At 41.0% G+C, this 16,208-nt stretch overlaps 1 protein-coding gene across 3 annotated transcripts in view; it reads left to right on the plus strand.

Moving 5' to 3' along the window:
• The first annotated feature begins 2,189 nt into the window (after positions 1–2,189).
• LOC142138990 (complement component receptor 1-like protein) overlaps positions 2,190–16,208 on the plus strand; it is a 114,641-nt gene continuing 100,622 nt past the window's right edge. For all 3 annotated transcript variants that reach the window (XM_075196189.1, XM_075196190.1, XM_075196191.1), the window contains exons 1-4: positions 2,190–2,276; positions 5,012–5,130; positions 12,171–12,362; positions 14,559–14,655. The gene's annotated coding sequence lies outside the window, so the exon portion shown is untranslated. The remainder of the gene's footprint in view (positions 2,277–5,011; positions 5,131–12,170; positions 12,363–14,558; positions 14,656–16,208) is intronic.

Genomic DNA, 16,208 nt, shown 5'->3' on the forward strand with positions numbered 1-16,208 from the left:
AATCACTGTATATGCGAAGTCTATCCAGTTTTGCACTGACACTAACTTGATGGTCTTCTGTTTGTGCCAATAAAGTTGTTTTGACGCGTGCGCGGTGATGGGCGGCATCTGCGCATGCGCCAAGATGGCGCTTCAGCGTTATATAAAGTTGGGGATTTACACGGTATGTTTATCTACTATTTTGCTCCTGAGGAAGTCCCGTTGTTACCGGGACGAAACGCGTTGAGCCTGTCTTGCCAGCATGTATTTGCACTCCTTGATGTAAGTGCATTGTTTTATCTTTTTATTAAAACACAATTGTATATTTATACCTTTCCTCTCTGTGTCATTTTCGCCGCCAATGAACGAGGTTGGGATGGAGAGAGTATATATTTGATCATCTAAGGAACCAATTTATGCTGTTACCTAGAAAGCATCTGGTACGCAGTTTATTATTATACATCACGCGGGTGTCCAATATACTATATATGGTCTTCCACCTTGGGTATATATGGTTTTTCTCACAATAAGGAAACCTAAATAGGTGGTGTGCATGCTCACAAGAAGTGTGATGTATACTTTGACCGTACTACTCTATGTTACCCTTTTTTCTGCATTGTCCGATGTTTGACCTATTGGGAGGAACAGCCTAGAAGGAGGGTCTCCCATCTATGATTAGACGACCTACTAAAACCTTATGGTACGCAGCTTATTACATCCGTCTATATATATATATATACAATTGATAATACACATTGAGGCGCCGTGCCTGTCTTCTGTTGCAATATATATATATGTATTTATATATATATATATATATGTTTATATATATATATATATATATATATACATAAATATATATATATATATATATATATATATATATATATATATATATATATGTATATATGTATATTATTATTATTATTAATTTTCATTTATAGGGTGCCACTAGGTGTCCGTAGCGCCGTACAGGGACAAACGAGATTACAATATGAGGTGAGACAGCACAGTACAGTAAACAATAAACACAGTAACTCAGTGAGCTCAAAGCACAGCTAGAGAGGTGGAGGAGGGGAGAGGGGAAGGACCGCCAACGACGGAGTCCAAGAGGGAAGGCACGGATGACAGGGAGACCCCCAAGGGGAGAGGAGGGAGCGAGAGGGGACAGGGGGTAGAGGGTCCTCAAGGAGAAGGGCTGAGTTGCTGGAGAGCAGAGTTAACAGTGGTGAAGACAGGAGGAGAGGATACCCTGCTCAAAGGAGCGTACAATCTAAGGGTGTCAGCAGTAATATGAAGTAGTATGAAAGCATAAAGCTGAACTGAGCAGCATTTTAGAGGAGTATGTAAACGTGGAGCTTATTGAATTAGTGAATGAAGGAAGTTGTAGTAGGTTGGACTACTATTGGACTACTATTTACTATTTTTGCCATGCATAGTTTTAGATGGATCTGCAAAATTGCAGAAGTCATACTTGCCAACTTTGGAGATCACCCCTCTGGGAGATCTTCAAAGTTGGGCATGTCTTGGGGGCGTGGCCACACTAATTGCTTCATTAGGCTCTGCCCCTGCTATACAATATCAATTTCGACCTATTAAAGCAGGGGGTGGAGCCAGGATGACGCGATTAGCCCTGCCCCCACTCACTTCACCTACAAAGCAGGCCGGTTGCCCTGCCCTTCTGGCAGTCTTCCGGACATTCTGGGAGACTAGGCAACCATGGCAAAAAAATGTGAATCACCCATTTACAGAGGCAGTTCTAAAGATCAGGAAGTAGGCTTGCACTCTGAGATGCAGTTTCAGACAAAAAGCTGCTTTTGTGTAAATAAACGTGTCAATGAGATCCCACATATTCTGTGGTTCATAAATGACCTGTAGAATGCACCCAACAGTTACAGGAATTGCATCACAATAGAAATATATCTAATTCAAGTTTTTGTGATGTTTTGGGAGGTTTAAGCGCTATTAGATACTCTTACTTTATATCCATTTAAATATTTTTGTGATGTGTTTTGAATAGTTTATCCTTCATTAATGGGATTGTAATTATATATAATATGTAATGAATTCAATATTATATGATTCAATCAATCCCCTAAATATTTTGGAAGTAAATGTGGAACACTGTTTTCACAATTTCTTTCAAAAACTGGGTTAGTAAACAGCAAATGTAATCATTAACATAGAAGTCAATGGACTTTTCTGAATCTATGTCAACACAATCTGTGAATAACAGTTCCATGAGAGTGTGATACTTAATTTTGGAGTGGGAGATTTGGACAAGCCTGTATAGCTAGGTAAGACATATATTCTGAATATATATATATTGTTAACATTTTCTGCCATATTCTTAGGGGTTTCCATAGCCAATAGCCACATTTTTAAAACTTTTAAATTAAATTGTTTTTCATTCCACATTTGACTGCGAAGTTTAGCATGTTTCACTGGCAGAATTTGGCCTTAGCTGTTCCAAATAGAGTGCGGAATGGCATTATATGGAATTGCAAAGCAATAGCTTGAAGATTGTACCACTGAAATTTTGTATGTTTGTGAAAAGGCCAGTTCTGCAGTGAAATGCTATAAGATCAAAATGTTTAAGATCAAAACCACAATTTCACTCATCTTTACTCTAGAGACAACACTTTCACAAATATGTTACACTAATCAGTTAGTTTATCTTTGGATAGTTTAAGCTAAGACCAGAAAATATGGGAGAAACCGATAGGTTTGAATTTTTGTTCCCCACCTGCCACTCTGATTTCCTTTCTTCAAGTGTGTTAATAGAATGCATCTGCTTTCCCCCACTTGCTTTCCAACTGCAATAACCTTGGGGTAATTTTCTGTAGTTACAGCCTTTTTTATAAATCAGTAAATCAAAGACCTTTTTTGCTGCACATTTAATTTAAAAGAAACTGTTCCCCAATGTAACCTTTCATGTTCACTTGATAAATCTTGGGTGCTGGCAGTTTTTCCTCGAATAGGTTATGGTCAGTGAGCACCTAGAATTGTGCAAACTGCATTACTTTGAAGTGTCCAGTCTTCAAGATTACATTATCCTGTAAACAGGACAGATCATTGCAAAACCTAATTGTCCTGGTGAAAACAGAACAGTTGGCAAATCTATCTGCCATGACTGCTTATTACCAGTCATTCGGGGTTATTTTTATAAATGAGGACTCGAATGGGGACGAATGCTATTAAGCGGTGGGTCTGCATTATCACCACAGCACTTAACTTCAAGGGTTAAACTTTTTCTTAGGCTTTTGAAGTAGCCAATAGGCTCATTGGGGTGGAGTCTTGATAAGCCTAGGCTCATGTGAAGCTCATCCTCTTGTCTTCAGGATTTCCCTCCCACCCTCCCTGAGATTGATGTACATTATTATGAGTCACTAACATCATGTGTTTTTGTTTTTCTCTTATTAACTTGTTTTATTCCTAATTCAGACAAGGCACAGTCGGTGGGAAAGCAGTGCAGTCAGCAGTCTAATACAAGGACGCAAGTGTTTATGTTTGGCCACAGTAGTCTCACTCTTTCGCTCTAGTCTCTTCAGGGTTACTTGTTTACGTGCCTGGGGTATTGTTTGTTGGAACGTGCCTCTGAGGCCAGAAGGAGTGGAGTCTTTTTGACGCCTTTAAAGTAGCGCCGGGGTTTCAGTGCCGGATAGCCACCCCAATTTATTGTAGGTATTGACTGGTAGCTGTTTCACTGCATCTGCTTTTGTTGCCACCATTTTTTGCTAATAATTAAAACTGTGACCTTAGGGCGCCAAAAGTTAAAACTGTGTTTGTGTCCTTATTTCAGGTTGGTTTATGGAGCTTTAATAAGCTCCTGGAAAAGGGTTGGGGTGCTGTGGGGGAGGTGTCAGCCCTTAAAGCAGAAAAATGCAGGGGTGCAATACACAAGTCTTTGTATTCTACGTGTGACGTAATGTTCCAGTTGTTTCACCAATGTCCACAGACTGCTGTGGTAATATGGTAATTTGGAGAGTATTACTTGCTTGCTCCTAAAGATTGTTGCAGATGGTAAGACATAAACAGATCGCAATGTTCGATATGAAGGAGATTGGCAATATTGCCCCATAGTGTGCATAAATGCAAGAAAGGAATTTCATTTTGTAAGATGATAAACTTAAACTAGTGGAGACTGCTGTATTAAAAGGAGTTTTTGTTTTAGTTGGAGACTACTGAGCCTTTTTAACTGTGCAAGGCAGACATAATATTACATGTAAGTGGAGGTAATTTGACCTTGGCCATATGAGATGCCTTTTGCTCTGTATAGGTAAATTCTATAGGCTGGCGCGGGCTGGCAGGTTGCAGCCCGGGGGGGCGCACAGGCGGCCGCACCACATGACACGCGATGCGGCCGCCCATGCGCTGACGCAGCCGCATCACGTGACAAGTGATGCGGCCGACGGTAGTATTCGGCCATTATTGCATCCACGGAGAGGGGGGGGCAGCCGGCCCAAAGAGCTGTTAGACAGAGCGGCCTGGGAGACCGCTGCCCCCCTGCCCCCCGGTCCAGCCCGTCCCTGTCTATAGGGGAAGAGCACTACCATGCATCCATAAATCAATGTAATGGAAAGATACATTTGAAATAAAGGCAGCAGCTGCCAGTCACGAGTAATTAAATACAGAAATGATGGTAAAACAAGTATATTTTTTTTTAAGGAGAAAAAATCTAAATTTCAAATTAATAAAAATCTGTAAATCAGTCTTAGATCAAATTGTTACAAAATGTCATTCAATAGCTCTGTTCAGATGAGAAGTAAAAATCAGGATGGTGGTATGCTCCAGTGTAAGTGCAGAGGGTTTCCCACATTTAGTCCTCAGGGACCACTAACAGTGCATGTTTTCCAGGTCACAAGTGAAATAATTAGCCCCTTTATAATATGTTAGTCAGTAATGAATACACTTGTGCTCCAGCTAAATATCCACACCACAAAATGTGAGGCACCTTTGCATTTGTCTGTGTCGTAGATGACTACAATTTTTTGCTGATACTTATATACATATTGGTTTTTAATTTCCACAGATCTCTATCCAGCTGCTTATTGTCGGAGTTTTAGATTTCTGGAATGGAGAAAAAGTCATCCTCAGTCCTTCCCATTCTGTGGATAATTTTGTTTTCATCTTTTATTACAGCAGTTCACTGTGAGTTTATATAAAATATTGTAATTAATCATCTGGGGGTTGAAAATCTATTCAGGAAAGGTAGAACAATGCAGCGTAAACTATATTGAAGCATCAAAATGTCACATTTAAGGCAATTCAAACTCCGGCAAAACATTCAGAAGCCTGACTTTGTTCTTTCTGCTTTCACTACCACACTGAATGAGTAGATGAAGATTGCGATCCGCCTATTGCTCCATTAAGTGATTTTTATAGTTTACATAATGTGCTAACATCCAGTTTTGCAATAGTGGTATCCAATTGTTGTGATTACAGGAGGAACTTTAATAATTAGTACTTTACTATGGGGCTCATTTAGAGTTGGACATTTGTATTCTAAACCTAAGTAGGAAATGACGTACTTAAATGTATCTGTCGAGTCGGCTGCATCTCAAGATGTGTCCAGCTCAAAAACAGTAGCATCTCCGCCAGGCATACATCAAGCATACATGAGGCATACAAGTGTGTATAATTAGCATAGACATGTGGCTTGACAGTGTTAGAAGTAAATGCTAAAATTACATTATCCTTTTTGTGCAAAATATAATAATGTAATACATAAAAGTGTACTCAAGAGAGAATAATGCCTTGACAATTATTAATAAATGTGAAAGTTGCATTTTCAACATAAAATTTGATGATATACAAACACCTCCACTTCTGTCGTTTACCTCTTTAAACATCATTTGGGATTCTTCTTTCCAAATGGAAATGTCAAGCAAGTAATGCAAATGGACACCCCCTTTTTGATATAATATACCTCCGATGCTAATAATTTAAATTCTATCAGCTGGAGAGATCAATACACAATCAGCCAATCATAAGTAGCTAGATAATGCTGCTAATAGTCATCATCATCATTGAACCAGCCCTTCAGCACCCACAAGAGATATGCCTTATCTGCGGATGCACCCATGTCTAATTTTGTATCAGCTACATGAACATGCCCTTGCTGTCTGAAATAATTTGTTTAAATTAAGTTTGTCAAGTTGTCAGTGTGAAGCTGGTAAATGCTGGGAAGAGGTCATGCTGTTTTTGTGTCACCCACCCATTAAAGGCACCAGCCCTTTGCTGTCCAGCCTAGGGCTATTTTTCACTATGGAAGGAGACCCCATGCCCCTGGACAGGGCCGGATTTACCGCTAGGCAACCTAGGCAAATGCCTAGGTCCCAGCGGTACCCTGAGGGCCCTGCCAGAGCTGACGGTGAGTGGGGAAGGCAAGGCAGAGGGGCGCTCCCCTCCGCCTGCCATCCCACTCTGGCCGCCTGCATAACGCTAATAAAGGATTTAAGAAAAAAAAAAAAAGAAGAAAAAAAAAAGTCAGCTGACCGTCGGGACCCGGCAGTCTCTTCTCCTTCTCTGCCACTGAAAATGACGTCGGGCGTGCATCCCGCCCGACGTCATTTTCAGTGGCAGAGAAGGAGAGGAGCACTGCCGGAGCCGAGAACGCGCGCCATAGAAAAAAAGAAGTAAAGAAGAGAACAGAACAGAGAAAAGGAAAAGGAAATTAAAAGGTAAGTTAACTAACGGAGGGCCCATGAAAGAGGAATTTGGAACAGGCATTAAGGGAGGGGGCATGTTGACAGAAATGTGGGGCATGAGGGTTATAATAATAGAATATGGAGCAGAGGGGCATAATAATAGAAATATGGAGCAGAGGGGCATGAGGGGCATAATAATAGAATATGGAGCAGAGGGGCATGAGGGGCATAATAATAGAAATATGGAGCAGAGGGGCATGAGGGGCATAATAATAGAATATGGAGCAGAGGGGCATGAGGGGCATAATAATAGAAATATGGAGCAGAGGGGCATGAGGGGCATAATAATAGAATATGGAGCAGAGGGGCATGAGGGGCATAATAATAGAAATATGAAGCAGAGGGGCATGAGGGGCATAATGATAGAATATGAAGCAGAGGGGCATGAGGGGCATAATAATAGAAATATGAAGCAGAGGGGCATAATGATAGAATATGAAGCAGAGGGGCATGAGGGGCATAATAATAGAATATGGAGCAGAGGGGCATGAGGGGCATAATAATAGAAATATGAAGCAGAGGGGCATGAGGGGCATAATGATAGAATATGAAGCAGAGGGGCATGAGGGGCATAATAATAGAAATATGAAGCAGAGGGGCATGAGGGGCATAATGATAGAATATGAAGCAGAGGGGCATAATGGAAAAAATATATAGCAGAGGGGCATGATGACAGAAATGTGGATCAGGCAGTGTGAGGTGAAATAAACAAGGGGAGAAAAAATATGGAAGGCACAGTGTGTTGATGAAGGGAGTACAGTGTACTAAAGGGGAAACAATGTGAAGGAGGAGCAAAAGTGATGTGTTGGGGATATTTTTTTCTCTTCTGTACTGCAACTTATTTGGCAAAATACATTTTTTGTAGGAGGGAGCTGTGAAAGCTTGCGCAGGCTCAGTGTGCTTGGACTGGGTGTGCAGGGACTGAAGTGACATCATACGGAGGATCGAGGTAGACTGTGCAGAGTTGGGCCAATAATACCAACCGTCAGGGAGTGAAATAACCTTTCTTTTCATCAGCAAACGTGAGTAATGAAAAGTAATCATTGTAACAGATTATTGAAAAAACTCCTATTATTTAAATGTAATTAATTAAAGCTATGTATAACATTATTTGTGCTCTGTTTTATGTAAGGATTTAATTAAAAGTTAATATTTATTTATATATCATTGTTTGCACTATCATCTCTAGTAGGTATTAACAGTTAATATAATCTATGCCGGGGGGGCGGCCCGGCGGGCATTTGGGGGCCCAAACCAGTATCTTGCCTAGGGCCCTATGAGGTCTAAATCCGGCTCTGCCCCTGGACTCCCTGTTATAGGAAAAAACAGCACATGATGTCTAGCAGTAGGGATGGTTGAGGATTGTGGGAGGGCGACATGTTGTTAGTTTTCATCTATTTATTTTTTTAACTTTAAACAGTACTGGCCAGGTTTATAAAGGAGCGAATGAGCTGGTTCAGTTACAACTGCATAACCAATTCCTGTTGGAAACAATGGTAAAACAGATTATCCCTGGTCTACTTTGTTAAAGGAAACATGGTTGCAAGATTTTCTGGTTGGTGTAAAATATTAGGCAAATTTATGGCAAATCTGCACCAATTCCAAAAGCGATTTTGGGATCGCTGAAATTCATGAAATCCTCCAAATCGATATGTTCATCGCAAACTTAAACTACTTAAACTACATAAAATACACGCACACAAAATTTCAACAAACAGAGGTGAAATCAGTGCCATCCTGATAAAAAAATGTCGATATGCTACTTGTTTCAGACCTGCACCTGGAAATGCTAAAAGCTATAAAGACAGCAGTGTCTCACAACAGTAAAGTAACTGTGGTAGATATTGTCAATATCAGCTGTGTACCTTGACAGCTAACACCAGGGGGTAAATGTATCAATCTGCGGGTTCTTCAACACCCGCGTGTTCAGCCTCTTCCGCAATTAAATTTCAAGCGGCGCTGCATTGTAAAGGGTTAACTTCCCTTTACAATGCAGCGCCGTTTGAAATTTAATCGCGGTAGAGGCTGAACACGCGGGTGTTGAAGAACCCGCAGATTGATACATTTACCCCCAGGACTAGACTGGGACTAAAATTTAGCCCTGGCATTTGAAGCATACAGGCCCACCTCTGTTGACGAGCAGGAAAAAACTGTGGCCACATTATGTTGGGGGCATGATCAACATGGAACATTGATAGATACATTATAATAAAACATTACATTTATCACACCCTTCCCATCCACATCACCCCCCTCCAGACACATTACGGCACCCCCAGTCCACTGTACTTATCTATGCTTCTGATGCTGCTGACATCCATCAGGGTGGGAACTTCCTGTAGAGGGAGCAGGGAAGCTCTTAGTCTCACGAGATTAATAAATCTCATGAGGCTTAGAGCTCCTCGGCTTTCTCTGCAGGCTGTGTCCTGTCCAGGGACTAGGAGCAACTTTCAGATTCCTCTTGCTAACCAGAGCTGGAATATGGCTTGGGGGGCCCTAGGCTCTCAAGACAGGGGTGCTCCTATGATGTAATATGATTATTAGATACATTTTTCAACAAATACACAGGCAATACGGTGAGCACTACTGTTAGGTTCACACAGTTCTGCCCTCACAAGCAGTACTGTATGAAGCAGGACTTACCTCCCAACTGTTCTTGCAGTCAGATCAAATCCTGACTAAGCGGGACAGTCACCCACCAAATTCACGACAGTTGGCAGACTGTCCTGGTCTCTCCTACCTGTCTTGTCACTTTCACCACTTGTGGCTGCTATTGTCTTTAGATCAGTTGCTTCTTGTCTGGATCCTGGAATGTTGGGGGCCCTATTTGAAAAAAAAAAAATGGGTACATGAAATTTAGAAAAATCCAACCAGTCCCAGTGTTAAATCAATTTAGCACCCATGTTTTAAAATTAGGCCTCACTCCAGCCCCAACATTAAAATAATAGTATTCACATTTGATAAGTATATCTATTTCACTCCAACTAGCCCTGACATTAAATTAATAGCATTCCCACCTAATAAATAAATCTATTTCTCTCCAAACAACCCCAGCAAGAAATTAAATAGCATTTACATTTAATAATTATAACCATTTCCCACAACCATCCCAGGCATTAAATTATTCGTAATCACATTTAATAAATAGATCTCATTTTCCCCAAACAGCCTTACATTTAATCAATAGCTATTAAATCACCCCAGCATAAAATTAAAGATCCAATCACCCCATATTAAATTGATAGGGCCCACTATTAAATTAAATTGCCCCACCATCACCCACAAATAAAATAGTACCCAATAATTAGCCCCTACTCACAATTCACCATTAGATTAATTGCCTACCTCCTACATTATATTAAGACCCCCTTCCCTCGCACTTTATATTCATATACTGTCCCCTCACACTCACACATTATAGTCATATACTGTCTACCACACACATTATAGTCATACACTGTCCCCCACACACATTATAGTCATATACTGTCCCCTACACACATTATTGGCCATTTTTATTTTCCTCCTCCTACAGTTATTGCCCCCCCTGCAGTCATTTTCACTTTCTTCCCCCGTGCAGACATTTTCACTCACTCGTACAACCCTTTCGGCAGTATCACTAGAAGTGCCAGATGGCCAGTCCGGCCCTAGCTAACACCATCTGACAATCTCACTAGCCGTTCTAGTCTATGTAGAAAACATCGCAGAAGAGGGATCTTCACATCCATCCTGTAGGCTTGGTGCTCCTCCTCATCGCAAATGATGTGAAAGCCATTAGAACCTGTAAGTAGAGTGATCACAATTTCGATCACTGAACTAAAAACTATTCACCGCGACAGACTCCTATCAGAGAAGCTGTCCCAGCTAAACGATGTTAATAAATAGGCACATTATATAATTTCTTATCAATGCGATAAGAAATGATAACTAACGTGAGGAACATATGAACAGCAGACTATGGGGTCCTAAATAGACTCCATAGTCTGCTGTTGAAATCAAGGTGATAAACAAACACCAACAGTCAGGGACAAAACATGGGGAAAGTCAAAACAGCATCTGTAAATAAGAAAAAAGTCCTTCATTTACTGTGTCCTAGGTCACATTCAAGAAGGTGGTAGACTTCCAGTATTGGAACCAAAGGAACCATGCAGCTGAACATATTCATTCTCAACATGTTCCTGGTGAACTTCACATTATATAGTCTGGAATTGTTTAGAGTGAGTGATGTGCATATATTTTGACTGAGTCTGAACCCTGCTTATCAAAACATATTCTTTCAAAACAGGAATAGCAAACAGTCTAACATAGGAACCTAAGAAGCCACCAGTTTTACAGTGTCACAGCAGACTGTGTACACCAATGCTTGGCCCTCTGAATTTTTTCAATGGCACCATCCGTTCTGCTAGGGTCTCCACTGTTATTAGTGCCACAGACACAGAGCGGTAGAGGTTCCTGTTAAGTCTGTGACTTATATTTCAAGAAAAATATTTAGTAGCCATGACCCATTGGTTATTGCATGCTTCTCTATTGTAGAACTGCAGGAAACACATTACATAGAAGATAGATTCATACACCAACTAAATACAGCACAATATAAGATTCAGAATATCCCTTCATTCGAATACACACACAATTACAGGAATTACATACATCACAGTTCCAAAGCAAGTAGCAACCTCTGCATTTGTCACCAAGTCTGTGCCAACCTCACCCTCCTGTACACCCATACAGGTGCTGGAGGAGTGCAGCGGTGTTTATGCATCCCAATGTCTGGAACCTCCACACAATGGCACTGCATAGATTGCAGGGAAGCATCATTGAGGTCAACAAGGCCTTCACAGAGCCTACTATTGACAGTGTGAAATACTGGTAAGTCAGGGACAATTATAGAATGAGGTCCTGTGTCTACGGTAATCGCTGCCAAGGCATCTCTTTGTACCTGGATGCTACTGCTAACTTCCAGTGATGCTGCAGCAATAAAAATAGCAGCTGGACTGGCATCCCCTAATGAAACAGACAAAACTGCAGGAGCCATGCATGCTAAGATCTGGGATCACTGATGCATCTTATATCACAAGCACGTTTTGTAATTTGACATTGTAATTAGTTAGTTTGTCATCACCAACAACAACATTGGGGAAGTCTCAATACTGTCTTTGATTTAAATGGATGTCATGGCACTTCCAGCTGTACCAGTTTTGTCCTCAAAACTGGGACAGATTTGGAAAAACACATTGCACACCAGAACCTGATCCTGTTCACTGATGTGAAACTGAACACTCAAAGCAGCAACAGCAGCAGCAGGTAGCACAATAGTCCATGCTTGTGTTAGCGTTGTTGTTGGGGGCATTACCAAAAAGTGTTTGTTCTCTGGTTGACTTTGGGGTCCACTACTGGGTCAAAAGTAAAATTTCCCCTTATTAATGTATGTGTTGTGATTGCTCTACCAAAGGCAAACATTTAAATTATGTTTTGGTATAGGTGATTGTGGATATCCTCCAGAAATTGCTCATGGGACACTGAAAGAAGAGTTTCTTAAACAAACAACGTTTGCAATTGCATCAACTGTAAAGTATGATTGTAAACCTGGATATATACGTGTTCCTGGCAGTAAAAACACTATCACTTGCTTGGAGAACTCTAAATGGTCAAGATCTGGAGAATTCTGCAGATGTAAGCAACATTTTGTTTCATTGGGCAAACTTAGATAACTTTAAAATTTTGTTTTAGGTGGAGCTTAAGTTAGAATAAATAGTTCTATTTACTTGGGGCTCATCTCCGCCCCCCTGTTTTGGTAGGTCCCCAGGAGACTCCAATGACCCATCTATGTAAACTAAACAGCAAGAACACATTTCCACAGTAGAAATTAAAACAATTGTGTAATATAGTGCATGGTATGTAAAAGGTCAAGGATGCTTTCAGAGAACATTTTGTCCATGATAACAGAAGCAAAGCAGCCTCTATTTACAAAAAATATAGCAATCATCTTCTCTACAACTGCCACCCATGAACCCAGAACATGTATATTTGTAACAACCAACTTAGGGGCACATTTATCATTATTCACATAAAGTGAAAAGTAGTTTTCAATCCTTATCGCAATGATAAGGATTGAACTACTTCTCACATTTATGTACAGCCGTGCACAGAAACAGCAGTTCCGAAAAACTGCTGTTTCAGTGATAAAAAAAAAACATACTTACCCCCCTCTTCGGAAGCGCTGTCTTCGGGTCTTCTCTTCACTCTGCAAGTGCGCATGTCCAGTTCCAAGAACTGGACATGCGCACACAGATCCCCTCTCTGTCTCTGCAACGATAGAGAGCGCTGAGTGACAGGGAGGGATCATGTGATCCCTCCACACCTGCGCTGTACAGCTCTGCTCTCCGGAGCAGAGCTGACAGCATTAGATTTCCTCAATTCGGATGATGTACGCCAGCTTCAACTGGCGTACATTAACATGACAAGTTCCCGAAAAAAATGTTTTTTCGGGACTTGTTAGATTGCGGCCAGGAGCAGTCACCATTCTGTTGAATGGTGACTGCTCCCAAAAACGAAGAGGAGTGCAAAGCAGCAGATATCCATGATATCTGCTGCGATGCCCCCTTAATAAATTTGCAGAGGACACTGTGGGACCTTAATTACCCGTTAAAAGCACTATCGTGCTTTATTAAATATGCCCCTTAGCTTCTTAATAATACTGTATTTTCTTTCTCCATATGTTTGCCACTGACTTCCCCTAAACAAAATGTTAGAAACAATTGCAGGCACCATAACACTTTAGTCTATTCAATTGTAAACCAAATGGGATTAATATGTTGGGAATTCTCCAAACACCTTACATAGTATGCAGTGTCCATAAATATTACCAGTTATGTTTGTGCTGAAGACATCCTTGATGGATAGCTGCCAGTGTAATTGGGGAGGAAGAGAATTTCTGTATTAATGGAAGGTAGTACATATGGTTTAGCCTGTTAAATGAAATTAGCTCCTTGTTGTTTCCCTTTTACCATTGGTACATCTTCAACATCTTCAAAAACATGTGAAGTACAGGTGCCTCTACACAGTGGCGGATCCAGGGGGGGGGGGGGGGGGGCGATCGGGGCGATCGCCCCCCCTAGCAGACACTTGCTGGCGATGGCTGCACAGTATGTGCAGGTCCGTCCAACCATGACAGGCAGGGACAGTGTTCTGCCCGGCTGCTCTGATTGTGTTTAAAACACAATCAGAGCAGCCGGGCAGCACATTGTCCCTGCCTGTCACGGCTGAACGGACCTGCACATACTGTGCAGCCGTCGGCAGCCTAAACTGTTAGAAAGGGGCGGGGCCTAAATCCCCCCCCTAAATCGCCCCGGGTACAGTCGTTTTCTAGATCCGCCCCTGCCTCCACAGCTACTACTGTGCGTTCACTATGAATTGGCTCAGCAATCACAGTATTCTATGGTTATTTACAGTGCATGCTGAACTGCTACCGCCTACTGTATCATAGACTGGTACTGCAGCTCTGCAGCTCTCTGAGCTCTTCATATCCACTAATGACTCCACTCATTCCCTTATGAAATCACAAAGTTACTGGGCAAACTTACTCTCCATATGATGCCTCACTTTATTATCCTATCTACTGTAATCCTTACAACTGGTTGACAAATGCCATATTAAATTTGCTCAGATTCAATACACAGGCAGAAATAGTCATTCCTTATTGGGCAGCACAGCTTTTCCTTTCTTTTGCCCTGTCTGTGTAAAATGTGTACAGGATGTATGCCTGTATCAGTGTATATAACATTGCACTGAAAATTACATAATTATATAAAATCGTTCTCAAACAAATGTTAAAAAAAACCTAAAAAGCAATATTTTTTTTCCTTACAGTGAGAGCATGTGGATATCCCGGTGACATGGAACATGGATATTTTGAAGCACCAAGCCTGCATTTTGGCTCAAGGACAACATATTTCTGTAATACTGGGTGAGTTTAATGTTTTATATATTACATTATTTGTGCTATATTCAAGTCTAATATATTGCATTATATGCACACAGTGAGCCTGAGGTACTAAGGAAAATAAAGCAAACAAAAGGAGTAAGTTTGCAGCTTGGCAAATCCATGTTGCATTGGAGGAGGATGTAAATTTAAAATGTGGGGACAGACATCTACTTTAAATTCCAGTGTAAAATAAAAGCAAGTATTTGTGTGCTACATGATAAAGCAGCCAGTAGTTAACCTATGTGCAAAATAAATAACTAATTTGCACCCCTTGCATTGTGACATGGTTTGTCCAGGAGCAAAGTTACTCCTTTTTTTTGCTTTGCTTTCCTTAATGATTCAGGCCCAGTGAGTCATGGCAGCACAGTCTTTAGATTTGGTGCCTCAGGGTGCTGGGGTCATGAGTTTGATTCCCGATCAGAGCCATATAGGTAAGAGTTTGAATATTCTCCCCTTGTTTGCGTGTATTTCCTCCAGGTGCACGGTTTCCTTCCCTAGAAAATCCATAGTGGTAGATTAATTGGCTGCTGACAAAATTAACCTGTGTGTGGATGTTTAAATTGTAAGCTGCACTGGGGCAGGGACTGATGTGCACGACAAGTACAGCGCTGCATAATTTGGTGGCGCTACATGAACAATAATAATGGGTCACATGTCTAAGGGTAAAACTGTTCCTTTATCATTTGACACTATATCCAGACAGAATATTTCAAATAAGCAAAGAAAATAATTTTGTTGACCAAGTTCTGTGAGCGTTGTTCTAATACCTATATGCAGTACAGTACATCTTTTGGATAGGCTTCCAGTTAACAAGTTGTGTGAATGTATTTACCACGTAAAAAGTGGTATCTAATGAAGAGAATTGTTGTGACTCATTACAAAAAATAAAATCTCATTCCAGAGCAGGTGACATCTCCCCTCCTTACCACAGTTAATTTGTCTCCTCTTCTCTCAGTGTTGGTTAGTGGCCTCTCTCTGCTGTGCACAGTCTATGGAACGTAAGTCCCTCAATTTGACGTTGAGGAGCTTCTGCCTAAATTAAGTCCCCGGTGTTTTCAGCCAATTAAACTCCCTTTGATTTCTTCTTATGACATAGTAACAGTTGTCGTTATTAAAGACATGGCTTAGTAAAGAGTGAAACCAAACTGATCCCTATAACCGTTCATCTTCACAATGGGAATAGCAATATTCATTAATTGCAACAAACACTGCAGTAGAGCTGTCTGCCTGTTGTTCTGACAGTTTCTAGAACCTGCAGAACCCATTTCTTTTGTATGGGGATTGCCAGGAGCTGTCATTAACAACTAGTTAGCTCTCAACATTAAACCTACAAATGACAGTGGCAGTATAATACAAGAACATCAAGAGTTATTACTAACAGTTGCAGTTTCCAGTGCTACCCTTAGAAACTTGTAGCCTACAATAAACTTGAGGACAATGTACCACACGTTGGTCAGAGCCATATCAGTTGATCAGGCTGCATTCTCCATACAAATTTGTTATTCTATGAGCTGCATACAGTTCTTATTTCCTGT

The sequence above is a fragment of the Mixophyes fleayi genome, chromosome 2 (assembly GCF_038048845.1).
Source record: "Mixophyes fleayi isolate aMixFle1 chromosome 2, aMixFle1.hap1, whole genome shotgun sequence".
In the NCBI taxonomy this organism is placed as follows: Eukaryota; Metazoa; Chordata; class Amphibia; order Anura; family Limnodynastidae; genus Mixophyes; species Mixophyes fleayi.